Raw genomic sequence first — 18,298 nt, 5'->3', positions numbered from 1 at the left:
TCACAAAATAAAGCTATAACATTAATAAAAATGTCAAAGCAATTGTAAAATAATGGCTCAGTCCTGTGAACAATCTGTATGCATGTCTAACAGTTTATTGCACATTTAGCTTCATGATTGACTGGCTTAAAGTGACTCTATACACCCTGTGGCTTTATGCATTAAATCCTGTCCAGCATTCAAACTGCCTGTCCTATGCTCACTCAGTCCTGTGTGCAGTTGCTGGGGTGGCTCTGGCCAGTAGAGAAACTCAGCTACTGGCCCACATTTGGGTTCCACCCATGGCAAGGATCTCATCCACTCTCCTTTCCCATCTCTTCTTCCCTGGCCCCAGCCTGTGAAGGGCTCGGCTCAGCCCCAGTTCTTAGAAGGGCAATGGCCCCACCTTCAGCTTGTAGGAAACAGAGGAGACAAGTTTTGTGTCACATGGCAATGGCCCTGAGCACTTCAGTGTTTGCTGGGGTAGCAGGTGGGTTTTACTAACAGCCAATCTGCAGAGAGCCAATTTGCCAGATGGCCAATTCACTGGATAGCCAATTTACAAAATGACCAATACACTGAATTTATTCTTTTCTCTCTGGCCTTAATTGACCAGTTTTTATTTCATCTTCATAATAGAATTTAAAGGCAATGTGTGCTGTTGTCCTGGAGCAGAGACTAGGAAGGAAACCACAAAGGAGAGGGGCCAGCGCAAGGAATTCCCTAGAACTTTCATGTACAGCCATTTCTAGCTGTCTACAGTTTTTTTTGCAAAGAGAATTGTAACCTTCATTATTTCCAACTCGCTTCTTTTTCTTACCCGCTCTCTCCCTTCCTTCCCCCTTTCCTTTTGAAATTAGGTTCCACCATGTAGCTCAGGCTGACTGCAAAGTCTCAGCCTAAATGCTGGGACTGTAGGTGTGTTTCACCATGCCAGGCTTTCTGGCTTGTCATTAAAAGTCACTCTTTCACTATTGACAAGTTCACAAATATCTCCACTTGCATGCAAAGGAGAAGGTCCTGTCATGTGAGAAAGTGATTTGAGCTGCTGGCCTTAAAGACTAAGTGATGCAGCTCCAAGCCAAGCAGTGTCAATGGCCGCCCGGAGCAGGCAGCCAGGAGCACGCTGGAGTCATGAGTATGTGAGCAGTTATAGTGCCCACTTTTAAATTAAGCCAAACAATACAGCACTCATTGCTACTCAGAATTAGAGCCTTTACTTTCTTTTTTTACTTTTTGAGACTTTTATATATGAGTACAGTGCATTTTCTTCATATGTACCCCTCCCCCACAATGCCTCTGGTGTCTCCACATCCCCCTCTCAAATTCATACCCTCTTTTTCTAATATACATATACCATCCTACTGAATCCAATTAGTGTTGCCCATATGTACATGGGTGTAGGACTGACCACTTGGTCATGGGCATTCTAACAGAAGGATTCATCCTTGAAGAAAACATATTCTCCCTCCCTTAGCAGCCATTGACTGCTTGCCTGTAGCTCTTCAACTAAAGTAGGGTCTTGTGAGGCCCCTTCCCTCATCCATGCTGGGACATCAACTATGTGGTCTTGTGCAGGCAACCATACTGCTGCGAGTTTATGAGCACAAGATGACACTATTTCGCAGCTGTCCTCCTAGTCTTACAATCTTTTCACCCCTCTTCCACAATGTTCCCTGAGCCTTGGGTATATGTGTTTAGATGGACATTTGGGGATGTGCACTCCACAGTCTGCATTCTCTGCATGGGTGAGAGCTGCACTTAGTTATTGATACAAGGTTGAGTATTTAGGAGGCAGTTGGATACTGTATCAATTTAGTAAAATATAGTAGTAGGTTTTCCTTTAGGGTGTGTGACCTCTCCAGCCATGGGTTCTTGACTAGGTTTATAGTGCCAGGCATGAGTTCCCTCCTTTTGAATGGGTCTTAAGTCCACTTAGACAGCTGTGGGTTACCCCTAAGATATTTGTGCCATCATTACATCACCGGGCATGGCTTGTTGGGCTGGTCAATACTGTAGTTCACAGGATTTACACCTGGTAACTTTTCTCTCCCAGAAGCTTGCAAAGCACCTGCTGACACCATAAGAGCTAGCACTGGGGTCAGTACCAGTTGATTTCTCCAAGTGCCATGACTGAAGTGTGTAGTGTCTTCAGCAATACTGCCTTACCCTTGAGTTCTGGCAGGCAACAAAGAGCAATGACAATAGCCTGTGTGTGGGGGGGGATGAGGAGTCACTTGGACTGCCCTGACCAACAACTCAAAGGGAGGTATCCTTGCCTGGCAGTGGCTTTTTGTCTGGAGGGTCTTGGGGGTGGGGGTGGCAACATGCTCCTGTGTGAGATAACTCATATATATATATATATTTATTTATTATTTAAAAAATTTTTGTGTATGAGCATATTGTCTGCATGTATGTAATTGCACCTGTGTCATACAGTGCCCAAAGAGGTCAGAAGAGGGCATCAGATTCCCCTGGAACAGTTGTTAGCCAACATGTGGGTGCTGGGAATCAAACCCCAGGTCCTCTGCAAGAGCAGCCAGTGCTCTTAACTCTTGAGACATCTCTCCAGTCCCCTTATAAACATATTTTTAAGTCTATAAAACAGATTGCAAGCCTTTTTTTGTGTGTGATTTAATTTTTTTCCACTAATTTATGGTTTTACTGATTGATTGATTGATTGATTGATTGATATAGAAGTCAGAATATTAGGCATGGTAGGCAAGCGCTTATCCCTGAGCCTAATTTATATACATATTTGGTCTCATGCCGGGCGTGGTGGCGCACACCTTTAATCCCAGCACTTGGGAGGCAGAGGCAGATCTCTGTGAGTTCAAGGCCAGCCTGGTCTACATAGTGAGTTCCAGGACAGCTGGGGCTACAGGGAGACCCTGTCTCAAAAAGACCAAAAAAAAAAAAAAAAAAAAAAAAAAAAAAAAGAGAGAGAAAGAAAAGGCAGGGTCTCACTATGTAGCCCTGGCTGGTCTGGAACTATGTAGACCAGGCTGACCTCAAACCCACAGAGATCTGCCTGCCTCTGCCTCCTAGTGCTGAGATTAAAGGTATGCATCATCATGCCTGGCCCAATTTATATTTTTTTTAATGAAAGAGAGTGGAGAGAGGTAGTACACACCTGCAATGCCAGCTACTCGAGGGGAAGCAGAAGCAGGAGAATTCCATTCAGGGCCTGTCTGAGCTTTACAAAGTAAGTTCACAGACATCCAGTCTCAAAAAAAATTTTTTTAAGGAGGGCTGAGGATGTAGTAGAGTGCCTGGCTAGTGAGACCTAGGGTTTGATCCCTGGTCACACAAACAAACAGACAGACAAACAAACAAACAAGCAAACAAAAAGAGGGAGATAGAGGGGAACTGGAGAGATGAGGCCCAGATGGGGCTTCAGCAGACAAAGTTGACTCAGAGCAGTATGCTAGGCCACTAGGACTCCCTTTACCAATGTGTTTCAGTGACCTGTGTGAATGCTGCAAGCTCATGTGCTTGTATATACTGAGAATTTTATTACCAACAAAACACTGGCTTCCCAGTGCTCTTAAGATAAGGTAAAGGGGCTGGAGAGATGGGTCAGTGGTTAAGAACACTGGCTGTTCTTACACAAGACCAGGGTTCGAAGCCCAGCACCCACATGGCAGCTATCAACTGCCCGTAACTCCAGTTCCAGGGGATCCAATGGCCTCTTCTGTCCTCCACAGGCATTGCACGACACAGGTGCACTTACATACATGCAGGCATCACATGCATACACATAAAATAGAAATAATAAATAAAATTTTAAAAAGACGAGGTAAAGATCTTTCCATCATAGTTCGGAGACCTTGCCATTCCCTTCCCGACCCCTTCTCTCTGAGCAGTGTCCCAGGTCATCAGGCTCCGTCCTGCCACGTATTGTGGCCTCTTTCAGGACTCCAGCTTTTCTGATAAGGTGTGGCTCATCCCTCAGATGTCATTTCAGTCCATGCTTTCTGAGGAAGTCACCACCTCTCCCCAAGCACCCCTAACCTCTCTCCCTTGTGTCTCATTTTAATGTCAGTCTGTCTAACCACAAGTCCACAAGGTCACAGCTACACAGGTTTTTCTCACAGGGGTGGTAGTAACACCTTACACAGAACATGGCAGCTACTCAAAGTATTTATTAGCAAACCAAACATGTACCCTTTCCTGTGAGACAGTTCATAGCTGTCAAGACTCCTAGATGGGTGTTCCCCAAAGGGCAGAGGTCACTGCTGCAAAGACTGGTACCTCAACTCTGCCTTGAGATTTGCTGACTTGCCCCTCCTACTGGAGTTCTAGTGGACAGTGGGGGACACTGGGTATCCCCAGAGTATGAAGTTCCCAATGTGGAGCACACTAAAAAGTGAAGCTACAAAGCAAAGAATCACAGCACAGCTGCTTACTCTATGGATTTGACTCCTACCAAAACCAGGTCCTGACCCACAAGGCCAGAGGCTGCAGAGCAGAAACTCAGCAAATCTGTCTCAATTGCTGCTTGAACCAGGCCAAATCCAGTAAAGCCAGCTGGTAAGGTGCAGTAGAGAAAGCCAGCGGTAAGGTGCAGTGGAGACTGTTTGGCTTGTGAGCCTGAGCAGTTTTAAGCTATTTCTCCAGTCCTGGAACTCACCCCACCCCTCTAGAATGAGTTCCTGGAGCCTGGACTGGTTCTCTGCTAGGCCAGAAAATTCCCACTAGCACCAAGCCCTTGATGCCAGAGTCTACTTTCTCTTGAACAAAAAGTTGAGGGAAGGCAGAAGAGGGGGCCTAACTACAAGACACTGGCCCCTCTAGCCCCTTTCACCCCAAGATGACAAACCATGTTAAACTTTTCTAAGTAGGCACTGCTTACCTAAAATGGTTTCCTTGTTTAGGACACCCAAGAATTGAGGAATGCATATTTCTTTAATTCAACTAAGACTATCTTTATTATTATACTCTGAATGGGGCAGTTAAACATTACCACTAAAATCAGAAATAAGAGAGTCACCTTGCCATTTTCTCATCTTATTTTCTCACAGCTAAGGTGCCTTGCTGCTCATACCCTAATATTTTCTGTACTGGGGAAGGTACAGTACCACATGTGCACATTTAACACGGTGCTCAGCCCCATCTATTATTAAATCAATGGCATGCTCTTATGCTCAGTGGTCTTAAAAGACATGGTGATTAGCATATGTGTTAAATATTTTCATACATGGATCTTCTAGCATGTTCCACAATACAAAGCAGAAACAAGTGATAAACTATTAAAAAGGAAAAAAACCCCACATTATTTGTAGATGATACTGTAAGTCAAGTTAATCCTAGGGGACCAACTGAAAAATCTGAGCACCATCCAAGACTGAGTATGGTACTACATAAGAGAAATATAGACTGGGCATAATGGCATGTGTGTAATCCCAACACCCAGGAGGCTTGAGGCAGAAAGATCACAGTGCACACACACAGAAAGATCACAGCACACACACACACACACACACACACACGCACACAAATAGAAACTAGGTGTGGTGGTACACACCTGTAATGCTAGCACTCAAGAGGCAGAGGCAGGCAGTTCCCTAAACTGATAGATCCCACTGTTCATGGCCAGCCTGGCTACATAATCAGACCTATCTCAAAAAAAAAAAAAAAAAAAAAAAAAAAAAAGAGAACATTTAACGCAGGTTTGGGGACTCCTTCATTACCTCAGAACCTAATCCTGGATTCTAGGAATCTACCCTGCCCTGCAAAATGTCCTCAAATCTGATCAGATTACTGCTGCCTTCTTGAAACCTTTCAGTGGTTACCCATTAATCTTAGGATAAAAGTTCAGGCCCCAAACAATGTCTGCCACATGATATCAACCCCAGGCCTAGCCCACTCTCATCAGACCTCACAAAAGGTACCCTCCACATTGTTTACTCAACAGCCATGTGGTACTTTTGCAGCCCTGAAAAAGTCAAACCCTCACTTTTCTGTTAGTCCTGTTCGACACCAGAGGGCAGAGGGCATATAAAGTTTATAGTGCCAAGAGGGCCTTTCTTTTAACCTCATTACTAGCTGTATTTACACATTTATAGTCATTTGATTAATCTTGTCCATGTTACATGTGTACGAACAGCCTTTTCTGCTCATGACACAGCAGTGCCTTGTGTATAGAAGGTACTCAGCAAATATTCATCTAATGAATATTCATTAATGACCAAATGCAAGAAAGAAAAGTGGCGGGCATGAAAGAGTTCGCCCCTAATCCCAGCACTGGGAAACTGAGGCAGGTCAACCTGGGCTGCTTAGCAAGACCCTGTTCCAAAAGATAAATAAAAAAATTTTTTTTTTCTTTTTTGTCTTTTTGAAGCAGGGTCTCCCTGTAGCCCCAGCTGTCCTGGAACTCACTATGTAGACCAGGCTGGCCTTGAACTCACAGAGGTCCGCCTGCCTCTGCCTCCCGAGTGCTGGGATTAAAGGCATGTGTCACCACGCCCGGCTAGATAAATAAAATTTTAAAAAGGAAAAGAAGAAAAGGAGAATCAAGATTCTGTCTCCACTGGTGGTGAGGTTAAACTGACAGGTTCAAGTGTTTTACAAAGCAACAGGATGATGTACTGAAAGCCTTAAAAGTGTGTCTAATTTCAGTTAATAATGATTATCAATAAGGTGATTCTGTTACAAAGTATTAACTAAACAATGTAATACAATTGATAATCATCCTGGAGAGTTGATAGTGCATGCTTGCGCTCCTAGCTTGAGAGGTGGAGGCTGGAGGATCCAGCGTTCATTCATAGCTGGTCTCAGCTGTAGTGAATTACAGGCCAGCCTGGGTTTTAAATTGAGATCTTGTCTCAAGACAAAATAAATAATGCACCTAACTGCTGATAGTGCTGATGACTTCCCTCTCCCACAGCCCGCCCTGGGCCTTCCTTTCCCATAGTCCTGATTCTCTCTACCTTCCTCTAAGAGGGCCGCTCGCTCCTCAGACCCAGAGGGAAGAGTCCCACTTGTCTAATCTTGTGAGAGTTCATATCTCATTCTTCTGGTCAAAGACATATTTAGTAATGGGAACAGTCATGAAAGCAAGTATGTAACAAGACCAGAGTAGCAGACTGTTTCACAGCCTAATATTAGCATGTCTAAGAAGACTCCGTTCCTGGCATTGTGGAGGATGTGGAGCAGCTAGAACTGACTACTGGTAGGAATGAGAAATGGGACACCCACTTGGGAAATGTTAGTTTCTCCTAAAGCTAAAGCCAGCAACTATATACTTCTCAAATGAAACGCATGGCCACATAAAGACCTGGGCAACAATGTTCAAAGAGGGGCCAGTGAGATGGCTCAGTGGCAAAGGTGCGTGCCACGCAAGCCTGATGATCTGAGTTCAATCCTGGAACCCAGGTAAACAAAGCCAGATGAGGTGGCGACAGGAGAACTCCTAGGAGATGGGAGGTGGCGACAGGAGAACTCTCTGGGAAGCTCTCAGGCCAGGTAGCCTGGAGTGCTATGCAGCAGTAGAAACAAGAGACCTTGCCTCAAAACAAGATGGAGGGAGAGAACCGAGTCCTGAAAAGTTGTCCCCTGACCTCACACACAGCACACACATTACACCCCAATAATAAATAAAGAAAAAAAATTAAGGTTCAAAGAACCAGGGCAGTGGGTGGGAGAAAAAGAGGAGTTGCTATTTTAGATTAGGACCTAGAATTTTAGATTTGCAAATGAAAAAGCTCTGGAAATGTACCTCACAACAATGAAAATACTTAAATTTTATGTTGCTTTCTTTTCTTTTTTTTTTGGTCTTTTTGAGACAGGGTCTCCCTGTAGCCCCAGCTGGCCTGGAACTCACAGCGCTTGGCCTGCTTCCCAAGTGCTGGGACTAAAGGAGTGTTGTTTATTTAAACCATAAAAGAAAATGGCAGGGGGGTGCTTATACAGCTTTATTTTTCAATATATGTGCATGTTCATATGTGGGGGTGCACATATGTGGATGCCAGGGGACAACCTCAGGCTCGTCCTCAGGAAGGCCGTTCACCTCCTTTGAGACAGGTTCTCTCACTGGACTGCAGCTCATCAATTAAGCTGAACTGGCTGGCAGGCCAGCTGCAAGCATCCTCCTGTCTCTATCTCCCTGGCACTGGGATTACAGTGAGCACCACTGTGCCAGCATGTTGTTGCTTTTTTACTGGTTCTAGGGATTGTACTGAAGCAAGGCAGTGCTTTACCTGAGTCATCCCCCCAGCCCCTAAAGCTTTATTCTTTTTTTTTTCAAGATTTTATTTATTTTTATTTTATGTGTATGAGTGTTTTGCCTGCATGAATTTAAGTGCACACTTTCATGCAATGCCCCACAGAGGCCAGAAGAGGGCGTCAGATCCCCTGGAACTGGAGTTAAGGTTAGCTGCCACTGGGTGTTGGGAACTGAACCTGGGTCCTCTGGAACAGTAATAAGCACTCTTAACCTCTGACCCATCTTTCCAACCAGTAGAACTTTATTCTTAACTGCCCCAAATTGGAACCACCCAAATGCCCTTCAGTTCTGAACACCTTGGTGTATATTCACAATGGATACTGACTATGCAGCATGACTGAGCCTCATGAAAAGAAGCCACACACAAAAGTACATACTGGGGAGACGGTCAGCTGGTGAAGCGCCTGCCAAACAGGCACAAGGACCCAAGTCTGGAACTCCAGTACTCACAGAAAAAGCTGGACACATAGGTATGCACCTGTAATGTAAGCACTGGGGAGGTAGAGGCAGGAGAATCAGGAGCTCATGGTCATCCTCATCTACATGCCAAGTTCAAGGTCAGTCTGGGCTTTATACAAGCCTGTCTAAACCCCACTCCCCAAATTCATATTGTATAATTCTGTTTATGTGAAATTTTAGATAGACTCTGTGACAATAGACATCAAACAGTGGTGGCCCTCAGGAGCAGTGGTGACTAGAAACAGGCTTGGGGAATTTTCTAGTAGGAATGTTTTGCTTCTTGTTTTAGTTGGTAATTAAATGGGTATATTTTCTATTAAAATACATGAAGAGTCACATAAAATCTGTGCACGTAGGTACACAGATCCCAGTAAAACGTTTTAAGAAGAGGGGGATGGGAACTAAAGGAGGTGAATTCACTGTATCTCCTATACACTGAAATGCCGTTATGCCCTGAACCAGTGCTTATTAAGCACGATAAATATCCTTTCCTGCAGCAACTTCTGGAAATGCTAAGAACACTAAAATTATGAAAACCATATTGACAGCCCCATGAATTTCTGTGGGGTGACATCCCAATACATCCATCCCCCAACTACAAAGAATGTACGGAGAGAATGCACTTACAGCATCTCTACTGAACATCCTAGGTTGGCAACGTCACAGTGCAGAACCCCTTGTTTCCTCTGCTGTGTGTGGCTGGGAGTCATGACCCACTACCAATCTACTGCCCAGTCTCCTAGCAGAGTATGGAACTGTAGATGGCTAGCCTGGGAAAAGATCAAGGTGTGATGTATGCTGCTACTGATGTGTATACTCTCTGTACCATAATAAAGTTGAAAATGCATGCACCAAGCTGCTGTAGGTAAGGACCATGGGACTCAGTTTCATAATATAGCAGCAGTAACATCTTCAAAATAAAGAACAGACCTTTACCTAGTTAAAACAATTTTATTTAAAATAATACACAAGAGCAAGGTGTGGTCACACATACCTTTAATCCCGGCACTGAGGAAGCAGAGGCAGGCGGATCTCTTATGAGATCAAAGCCAGCCAGGTCTACAAATCGAGTTCTAGGCCAGCCACGCCTACACAGTAAGACCCTACCTCAACCCCCCTTCCCAAATTAACTAAAAATTACACAATATTTTCATCTTGCTTAAATCCAAAATAAAACTGAAAAATATCTTTTTGTTTTTGTTTTTTGAGATAGGGTCTCCCTGTAGCCCCAAGCTGGCCTTTAACTCTCTATACAGACTAGATTGGCCTTGATTTCACAGATATCTGTCTGCCTCTGCCTCCCAAGAGCTGGGATTAAAGGTGTGTGCCACCATGCCTGCCTGAAAAATAGCTTCTAAAAAATTATGTAAAAACTAGAATACAGAATGAGGGAAAAAACAGCTCTAACTTTAACAGCAAAGGAAAAATCCAAAAATTTGTCTACAAAAGGATGAAAAGTGTTGTGGTTTTTCCCCTTGTGTCTTTGGGGATGGAACCCATGCCTTGCACATACTTAGGTAAGTGCTCTGTTGAGCTACATCCCCAGTCCTGAAATAGATTTTTAAATATTTAACAGCAAAGCCAAAATTAGATTAGATGGCAAACAGTGCACTGGGACAATGTTCACAGCAAATAATTTTTTTTTCCTTTTACAACAAATATACTCATGCTTTTAGAGCATTTGTGTAATTAAAATTTTATTTAAGCAAATAAATAGTTATTTACTAAGAATTTTGAAAACAAAAAAAGTAGTTAAGGGTTTGAGCCTCAGTGGTTAAGAGTGCTTACTGCTTTTGCAGAGGACCTGGGTTTGGGTCCCAGCACCCACATCAGGTGGCTCACAACCGCCTATAACTCCAGTCCCAGGGGATCCAATGCCTCTGGCCTCCATGGGCACGTCCACTCACACAGGCACACAAAGACATAAATAAAAATAGTAAGCAATCTTTTTTCAAAGGTAGACAATAAGATATAGAAAAAGTTCACTTAACCATAAAATGTAAATTAAAACTTAGGTTTCTCCATTTTTAGCTTAAATACCTCATTCTGGCGGGCAGGGGGCAAAAGCTACACAGTGAATGCCAGGGCACCACAGGCAGTAGCAGGAACTGGCACAGGCTGAGCATAACAAATGTCTGAAACCCAAAATGTTCCAATCTGAAACCTTTTTAAGTTCTGACATGGCAGCACGAATATAAATTTTACACCTTGAAGCTGCTTCATGCACAAAGCTATTTATACAATGCTGTATGAACCGGTATTCCAGCTATGTGTTTAAAGTATATGTGAAACATAAATGAAATTGTGTATTTAGTGGCCAGCCCATTTTCTAAGACATCTCATTATACACGTGCAAACATCTCCCAATACCCCCACACACACCAAAAAAAAAAAAAAAATCTAATATCTAAAACACTTCTTGTCCCAAGAATTTCACATAAGAGCCACTGAATCCTCATTCAGCTTTAGAAGCCCATCAGGACTTAGTTCTCCAGTGGAGATTCTTAGATTCTTAGCTAGGACTGGAGTTTGGACGTCGGGAGTTAGTGCAGAGTCAGTGCTATGTTAAACAGTAATCCTCTCACCTTAAAGGTTTGTTTACACTTCTCTCTCCCTCTCTCCTCATTGCTGGGAATGAACTCTGAGCTCTCTGCATCCTAAGCAAGTGTCTCACCACTGACCTGTATCCCTCACTGTCTCCCCTAACTTTCACTTTTTTTCTTTCTCTTTCTTTCTTTCTTTCTTTCTTTCTTTCTTTCTTTCTTTCTCTTTCTCTCTCTCTCTTTCTTCCCTCTATTCCTCCTTCCCTCCACTCCTCCCCTTTTTTTTTTTTTTTTTTAAAGACAGGGTCTTGCTAGGTTGCCCAGGCTGGCCTTGAACTCACTCTGTGACCAGGCTGGCCTTGAACACAATCTTCCTGCCTCAGCCTCTTGAGTAACTGGGATTATAGTCCAGCACCACTACGAAGGCTGAAATTTACTTTTGTTCTTACTGTTAAAAGAAAAAGGTATTTTTCTTGTTGTGCTTATAATTGAGGAAAATGTGATTTGTGTAGGGTTCCTTCATGTCAACATGAGCAAAGACTGGGAAGATGGATGCACCCTACAGAGGCCTAAGGATGTACATTGGGGTCTCCCTGAGAGAGGACTCAAGCCAGATGCTTGAACAACTCCCCCCCCCCCCCCCCCCCCGGAGCTCTGCTGGTCCTGTACAGAGCTCTGACATACATCCCAGGGAGTGACTCTGCCCTGGGGAAAGCAGCAGTGTAGCCAAAGCCCCTTGAAGTTGGCTGTACAGAGGCCACAGTTCACCTGTACGGCTTGGCTACAGTTGGGGGAAAAGCATCTTCAAAGAGGCTGTATTTACTGATTATGAGTGTAAAACCCAAGGAAAGGGCAGGGAGAGGCACACCAGGATGCTACCAGAAGCTCCTTTGGGAGGGTGAGATGAAATGAATGAAGTCTCCTTTATTTTATCATTTTTCTTTTTAAAAAAATTATTACATTTCTTTATTTACTTTGTGTGGGGGTAGGAGTCTATACTCATGCCACAGTGTGCATGTGGAGGTCAGAGGACAACTTGCAGAATTTGGTTCTCTCTTTCTACCATGTGGGTCCCAGGGATGGAACTCAGCAGCAAGCACCTTTATCTGAACCATCTCTCTAAGCCTCCTATTTTATAATTTTTTCCAATGGAGATCTTTCTTCTTCCTTTTCTTTCTTTTTAAGCTTTTCCTGGGTGTTTTGGTATTTAAAAAGACAACACAATTTGAAGTTCATAACTTTGATCCCCAAACCCAAGTCTAAGAATGCGTTGTTCTGCTTAATAGAGGGCTTATATCAGTGCCCAGCACTTTATAAGTGCTTGGGGAATTTTTTGAGACAGGGTCTCCCTGTAGCCCCAGCTGTCCTGGAACTCACTATGTAGACCAGGCTGGCCTTGAACTCACAGAGATCCTGCCTGCCTCTGCTTCCCGAGTGCTGGGATTAAAGACATGCGCCACCACGCCCAGCTTATTCATTATTTTTATTTTATGTGTATGAGTGTATTGCCTGTTTGTGAGTGCACTCGTGTCGTGCAAAGCCAGCAGAGGTCAGAAGAGGGCACTGAATCCCCCAGAACTGGAGTTACAGACCGTTGTTAGCTGCCATGTGGGTGTTGGAGTTTGAACCCAGGTCTTCTGCAAGAACAGCCAGTGTTCTTAACCCCTGAGCCATCTCTCCAGCCTGCTTGGGGAAATTAAAAAAAAATAATAACCCCAAGCAGTAGAAAAGGCCTCAGCATATTCTATCAAAGTTCAGAAAAGGAGCCAAGTGAAGTACTGCATACCTGTGGTCCCAGAAGTTTGGAAGACTAAAGCAGAAGAATCATTTGAGCCCAAAAGTTCAAGACCAGCCTAGGGCAACATACAAAGCAAGACCTTTTCTCAAACTAAAACTCAGTAAGTCCCAGAATTCTCAGAGGACAGAATTCCCAGATGGTTTCTCCTTGGGCCTGACCTCTACAGGAGAAAGCTACCCAGGGACAGAGGTTCTGCCTTCCTAGATGTCCTGCCAAGGTAGCCATTCAGACCAGTGAAACTGGATTAAGCAGATGAATTAGCATTGACACCATGGAGGCATTTTCTTCCTCTGGGCAATTTTCATTCATTTATTTAATAAACATTTAATGAGCACTTATTACATGAAGTACAATCCTATCCTAAAGATAACAAGGCAAAACTCCTTTCCTCATAGTCCTCTCTAAACTGGTATTTCAATGAAACAAGCAAAAAAACAAAAACACTAAAAAATTCAGAAATAGAATCTACAAAGGGCTGTGCCCTAGTTTCATTTCCATTGCTGTGATTAAAAATATCCTGACAATGGGGGCTGGACAGATGGCTCAGCAGTTAAGAGCACTGGCTGCTCTTGCAGAGGATCCGGATTCGATTCCCAGCACCCACATGGTGGCTATAAACTGTCCTTAACTCCAGTTCCAGGGGACTCTGAAGCCCTCTTCTGATCTCTGCGGCATTGCATGACATGGGTACACTCACATACATGCGGGCAATACACTCGTACACATAAAATAAAAATAATAAATGAAATAGTTAAAAAAAAAATCCTGACAAAAAGTCACCTAGGGCAAAGGGGCTTTATTTTGGCTTACAATTCCAGGTGACAGTCCGTCAAGGCAGAAACTTGAAAACAGCTGGTCGCTTTATATCCACAGTCAAAAACAGAGAGAAATGGACACACACATGCTCGCTCGCTCACTTTGCTCAGCTATTTAATCACTCTTGTACAGTTCAGAATGCCCTGCCTAGGGAATGGTGCTGCCATGGTAGGCCATGTCTTCCCACATCGATGGACTTAAGACACGTCCCCATAGACATGCCCACAGGTCTACCCAATGCAGGCAATTCCTCAATGAAGCTCTTCCTAGGTGATTCTAGGTTGGTCAAGTTGACAATTAAAGTTAACTGGCACAGGCTGTGCTTAGGAGGAAGCGGTGCCTAATCACTGAAGGAAGCCAAGAGGCCTTCCGGGAGGAGAAGCATAACTTAAACACGAAAGTCAGCCAGAGGAAGCAGGGGAAAAGGCCAAACAAAGGAGGGGAGGCAGGGCGCAGCTGCCAGCAATGTGGGATGAACAAATAAAATCAGGTAGATTCATTTCACTAAAGGCTCTAGAGGGGCCTCAGAGAAGTCCAAGAATGGCACACTGCAAATGGGGGGTGGGGGGTGGGGGGTGGAAACGACACCACGGACAACACGACCCTCCTCCCCCAGGCAATCACCTCCTGTTTCTGCTTCCCGTGTGGCTAAGAAATGTGTCTCCTCATCCCAGGAGAAGGCCAGTGATACAGACCTGTCTAGCCATGGAACCTCTTCACTCCACAGTGATGAATTTACAATACTAGGAGAGAGTTCACTGTAAAGTCATCGCCTTTGGGCAGCAGTAGTCTTAGTCTTTTCAGCATAGAGGAATGAACAATAAACCAAAAGAGTATAGAAAAAGACCAGGTCCAGAGTTCTTATGGCCTCACTTCAGCCCCAAGATCTGGCCATGCCTGATGTTCACCTTTGGACTGTGGATTTAAATGATCAAAGGAGGAAACCTCTTTTACTGAAATAAGCTTATATTGGGTCCCCACGATTTGCAACTAGAGTAACACACCCTCTGTTGGGGAAAGAACTTTGCTTTATGTGCATGGCAGGGGTACAGACAGAAAGAGGGCAGGTATCAGAGAGTCTCTCCCATTGTGTCTGATAAAGATGTGAAATAGGCAATTTTCAGGCTTGTGAGGAAGCACAGAAAGAACTTGAGCTCATTGGGTGGAAGAATGAAGGGATAAGTGTCTAAACCACAGTCTAGAATGGATGAGTTACATGAACCTAACAGCCAACTATATAGCCCTAAGTCATATTGAAAGACAGAGTGACATACAATAGCTCGTTAAAAACATCAAGAAAGCTGGGACTGGTAGCTTAGGCCTGTAATTCTAGCTACTCAGGAGGCTGAGGCAAGAAGATGGTGCGTTCAAGACCAGCCTGAACAACTTGGAGACCCATTCTCAAAATAAAAAGTGAAGAGACTGAGAATATAGCTCAATGGTAGAGTGCACCCCTAGCATGTGTGAGGGCCTAGGTTCAAGCCCCAGTACTACAAAAAATAATACAAAAACAGCAGAAATGCCATGTTTAAAGCTAGTTCTAGTCCCACATTAATGCACATCAGTCATAGATCTCTTCCCAACACTTACTTTTTAGAGAAAATATTTTGAACTCTTTATCCTTGATGCCAAATAATCAGCTGATGCTCTCGAGAAAACTTAATTCAAGCAGCTGTACCCATTAAGATCCAAATCTACCAGATGATATAGCAAAACAAATTGCTATAGCTCAAGAGATCACTGCCAAAGCCCCAAAGCTTGGATTCTGTTAGTCACATATTTTTAAAAACTCTAATCAGTTGGTCACAGATAATAATACCAACTTTGGTCTAAAAGAGAGCCTCAAATCTTTAAATCCCATGTTACGTTGTGTTGGAATTTAAAAATAGGAAGCTTAAGGCAGCTCTGTGGAGTAAGCACTGGGTCTCCTGGCAGGAATAACAGTGCCTCATGTATTTTTTTTCTTCTTTCTACAAGCAATTACCAAATACTTACCGTATGCCCAGGATTCCAGTACTGTATGTATGTCCAGGATGCCAGTACTACATATATGCCCAAGCCCATGCACCTTCCCTCTTTTCTTGGCAAAAAGGCCAAATCTTGTGCTGTTCACATCTGGACAGCACTGAGTAGGATGTAAAATAAAAGATCATTTGAACAATTAGATGCTGTTCTTACAGTAATTATGGCCTTCTAAGCTCAGCCCATGTCTCCCTTCCCCCACCCTATCACCTTCACATTGCCAGGACACTAGTCACCAGGAAGGATTAAGACCCAAACCATACAGCCTGAAGGTCTGGCTTCAAGTTCCAGCTCTGCAACTAATGTTAGACCCCTGGTCAATACTCACTTTCTGGAAAATGGAGTGACATTTATTGCACTAGGCTGTTAGAGGGCTTAAATAAATCAGTATATGTAAAGTACCTGACACACAGCATCAGGAACAAACGCTCAAAAAAGAGAAGCTCTAATTAGCACAATAAAGCAAAGTCTTAATCTCTTTCCAGTTCTAGAATTGTGTGCGGTGTAGAGAATGGCAGAATAGCAAATACCCAACACACCAAAACCGATCTTCAGCCTCCGAAGCAATGGCGCCAACGAGCAGTCAGCAACAGTGCAAATGCCTGCCTACTGGGCCCTAATAATAGCTAGACACCAGATTCTGACAGCCGGGCAAGGTAGGCTTAACTGTCATTTTGTAGATAAGCCCAAGAAGGATGAATGAGGCTAAATAACTCAATGTCATGCTGCTGGGACGCGGCAGACCCGACTACCGTTCCTGCTCCCTTCCACTCTTATCCTGCCTCCCATACTGCAAGCACTTAACTGTAAATAATGGCAAGGTATTTCAGAATCTTTAAAAAGATGGGAACAAGGCCTCTTTGATGACAAAGAGGCTGGCATCGTCACTCAACAACTGTCCTCAATTTGATGCTCCTGCATTCTCTGTCCCCAATGACCTGTCTAGCAACCGGTCCTCCCTCTCCAGCAACCAGCCACCTGGTAGGCCTCGCAGTGCCAGCGTCTTCATGCAGCCGCTTAGACACAGCTCGCTCAGCTAACTGCATGACTGCACTCCCCATCAGGCGTTCAAAATCCCACCACAGGGGTCTCTCTCTGGAAAGCAAGTTTCGCAAACTCTTGACACTTGACCGACACGGAATACCTAGGGCCGGGTTACCCTCTAGTGGAGCCCAAGAATCAAATCAAACAGAAGGAAAGGAGGTGACGCAACTAGGCCTCCTGCAGCATTAGAGCCGCAGGCTGGGCGCAGCAGCCGTGACCCCGCGTGGGCTTCCCACAGTGGCCGCCCACGCGTCCCGATGCCAGCCACGCAAGGGCGCAGGGCAGAATCCCCCGGGCGAAGCCCCCATGAAGGAACAGGAGGTGCCTGCTTTCCAGCGCGCTCGGGGGCCGGCGAGGCGAGGGCCTCTGGTACCCAGCTGCTCCTCCAGCTGACACCCGCGCCCAGCATCCGCGCACTCCTGCCGCACGCGCTGCGCGCCTCCCTGCGGCACACCGCGCCTCCTTCCCACGCCGCCACAGGCGAGAGGCCGGTGGCCGCCGGCAGAAGGAGCTCCTTACCCGTGCTAACTCCTCTGGCCGCTGCCCACTCGGAAGGCTTCCGCTGTGCGGGTCCCAACACGTAGTCCTCCACCTTCGGTCGAGAATCAATGGCCCGGCGCGGATTGGTGACATCACTGGCGCGCCGGCTTGGGAGGGAGGCTCACGTGATTCCTCCCTCTTTTGTTTAAATCCTAGGAAAATAAGGTTTGAATAGCACCAGCTTCTTTTATTGCCATCTGTGAAGGGCACTGTTGTGGGGAGCTAGGTACTTTGTGTAAGGATACTGCATTTTTGCTCAGGGCTTTGATTCTAACCAGTCATCCATAATGTGGTTTGGCTGGAAGGCCTGAGAATATGTATAGGTATGGCCACAAAACTAGCTGCTAATGTGCTATGATGTGAATGACTAATACGTTAAAAATAGCATAATGAACAGGCATTTAATAGTATCTGTGCTGATGCTATTGGTGTGGGAGGGCGCAGCCCATGGTGAAGAGCGCCTCCCTGAGTTGTATAAGAAAGCAGACTGAGCACAGGCAGGAAGGGAGTAAGCCAATAAGCGGTGTCCTCCTTGGTCTATGCTTCAGTTCCACCTCCAGGTCCCTGCCCTGCTTGAGCTCCTGCCTTGACTTCTCTCAGTGAGGAACTTATCTTCGAAGCTGTAAGCCAAATAAATTATTTCCTCCTCAAGATGGTTTTGGTCAGAATGTTTTATCACAGCAATAGAAAAGCAAGCTAGGACAGCATCCAACAGAGCTAAAATACTGCCAATGAATTTTTCCGCAGCTTGGGTACTATAATCACTAGTCTTTGGATGATCTGTTTAAGCAACTACATTTAAAAATAACATAATTGGCCTGGAGAGATGGTTCAGAGATTAAGAGCACTGGCTCCAGGGAGTCTGATGCC

At 44.8% G+C, this 18,298-nt stretch overlaps 1 protein-coding gene across 1 annotated transcript in view; it reads right to left on the bottom strand.

Annotated features, from left to right (window-relative positions):
- The window catches only part of Adar (adenosine deaminase RNA specific), a 49,863-nt gene extending 32,356 nt beyond the window's left edge, over positions 1 to 17,507 (bottom strand). The window contains exon 1 of the mRNA XM_008854716.2: positions 17,408 to 17,507. The gene's annotated coding sequence lies outside the window, so the exon portion shown is untranslated. The remainder of the gene's footprint in view (positions 1 to 17,407) is intronic.
- Between the last annotated feature and the right edge of the window lie 791 nt (positions 17,508 to 18,298).

The sequence above is a fragment of the Nannospalax galili genome, unplaced genomic scaffold (genome assembly GCF_000622305.1).
Source record: "Nannospalax galili isolate Female #2095 unplaced genomic scaffold, S.galili_v1.0 scaffold591, whole genome shotgun sequence".
In the NCBI taxonomy this organism is placed as follows: domain Eukaryota; kingdom Metazoa; phylum Chordata; class Mammalia; order Rodentia; family Spalacidae; genus Nannospalax; species Nannospalax galili.
The sequence above is the reverse complement of the archived record's forward strand: the minus strand, read 5'-3'. Positions and strand labels throughout refer to the sequence as shown.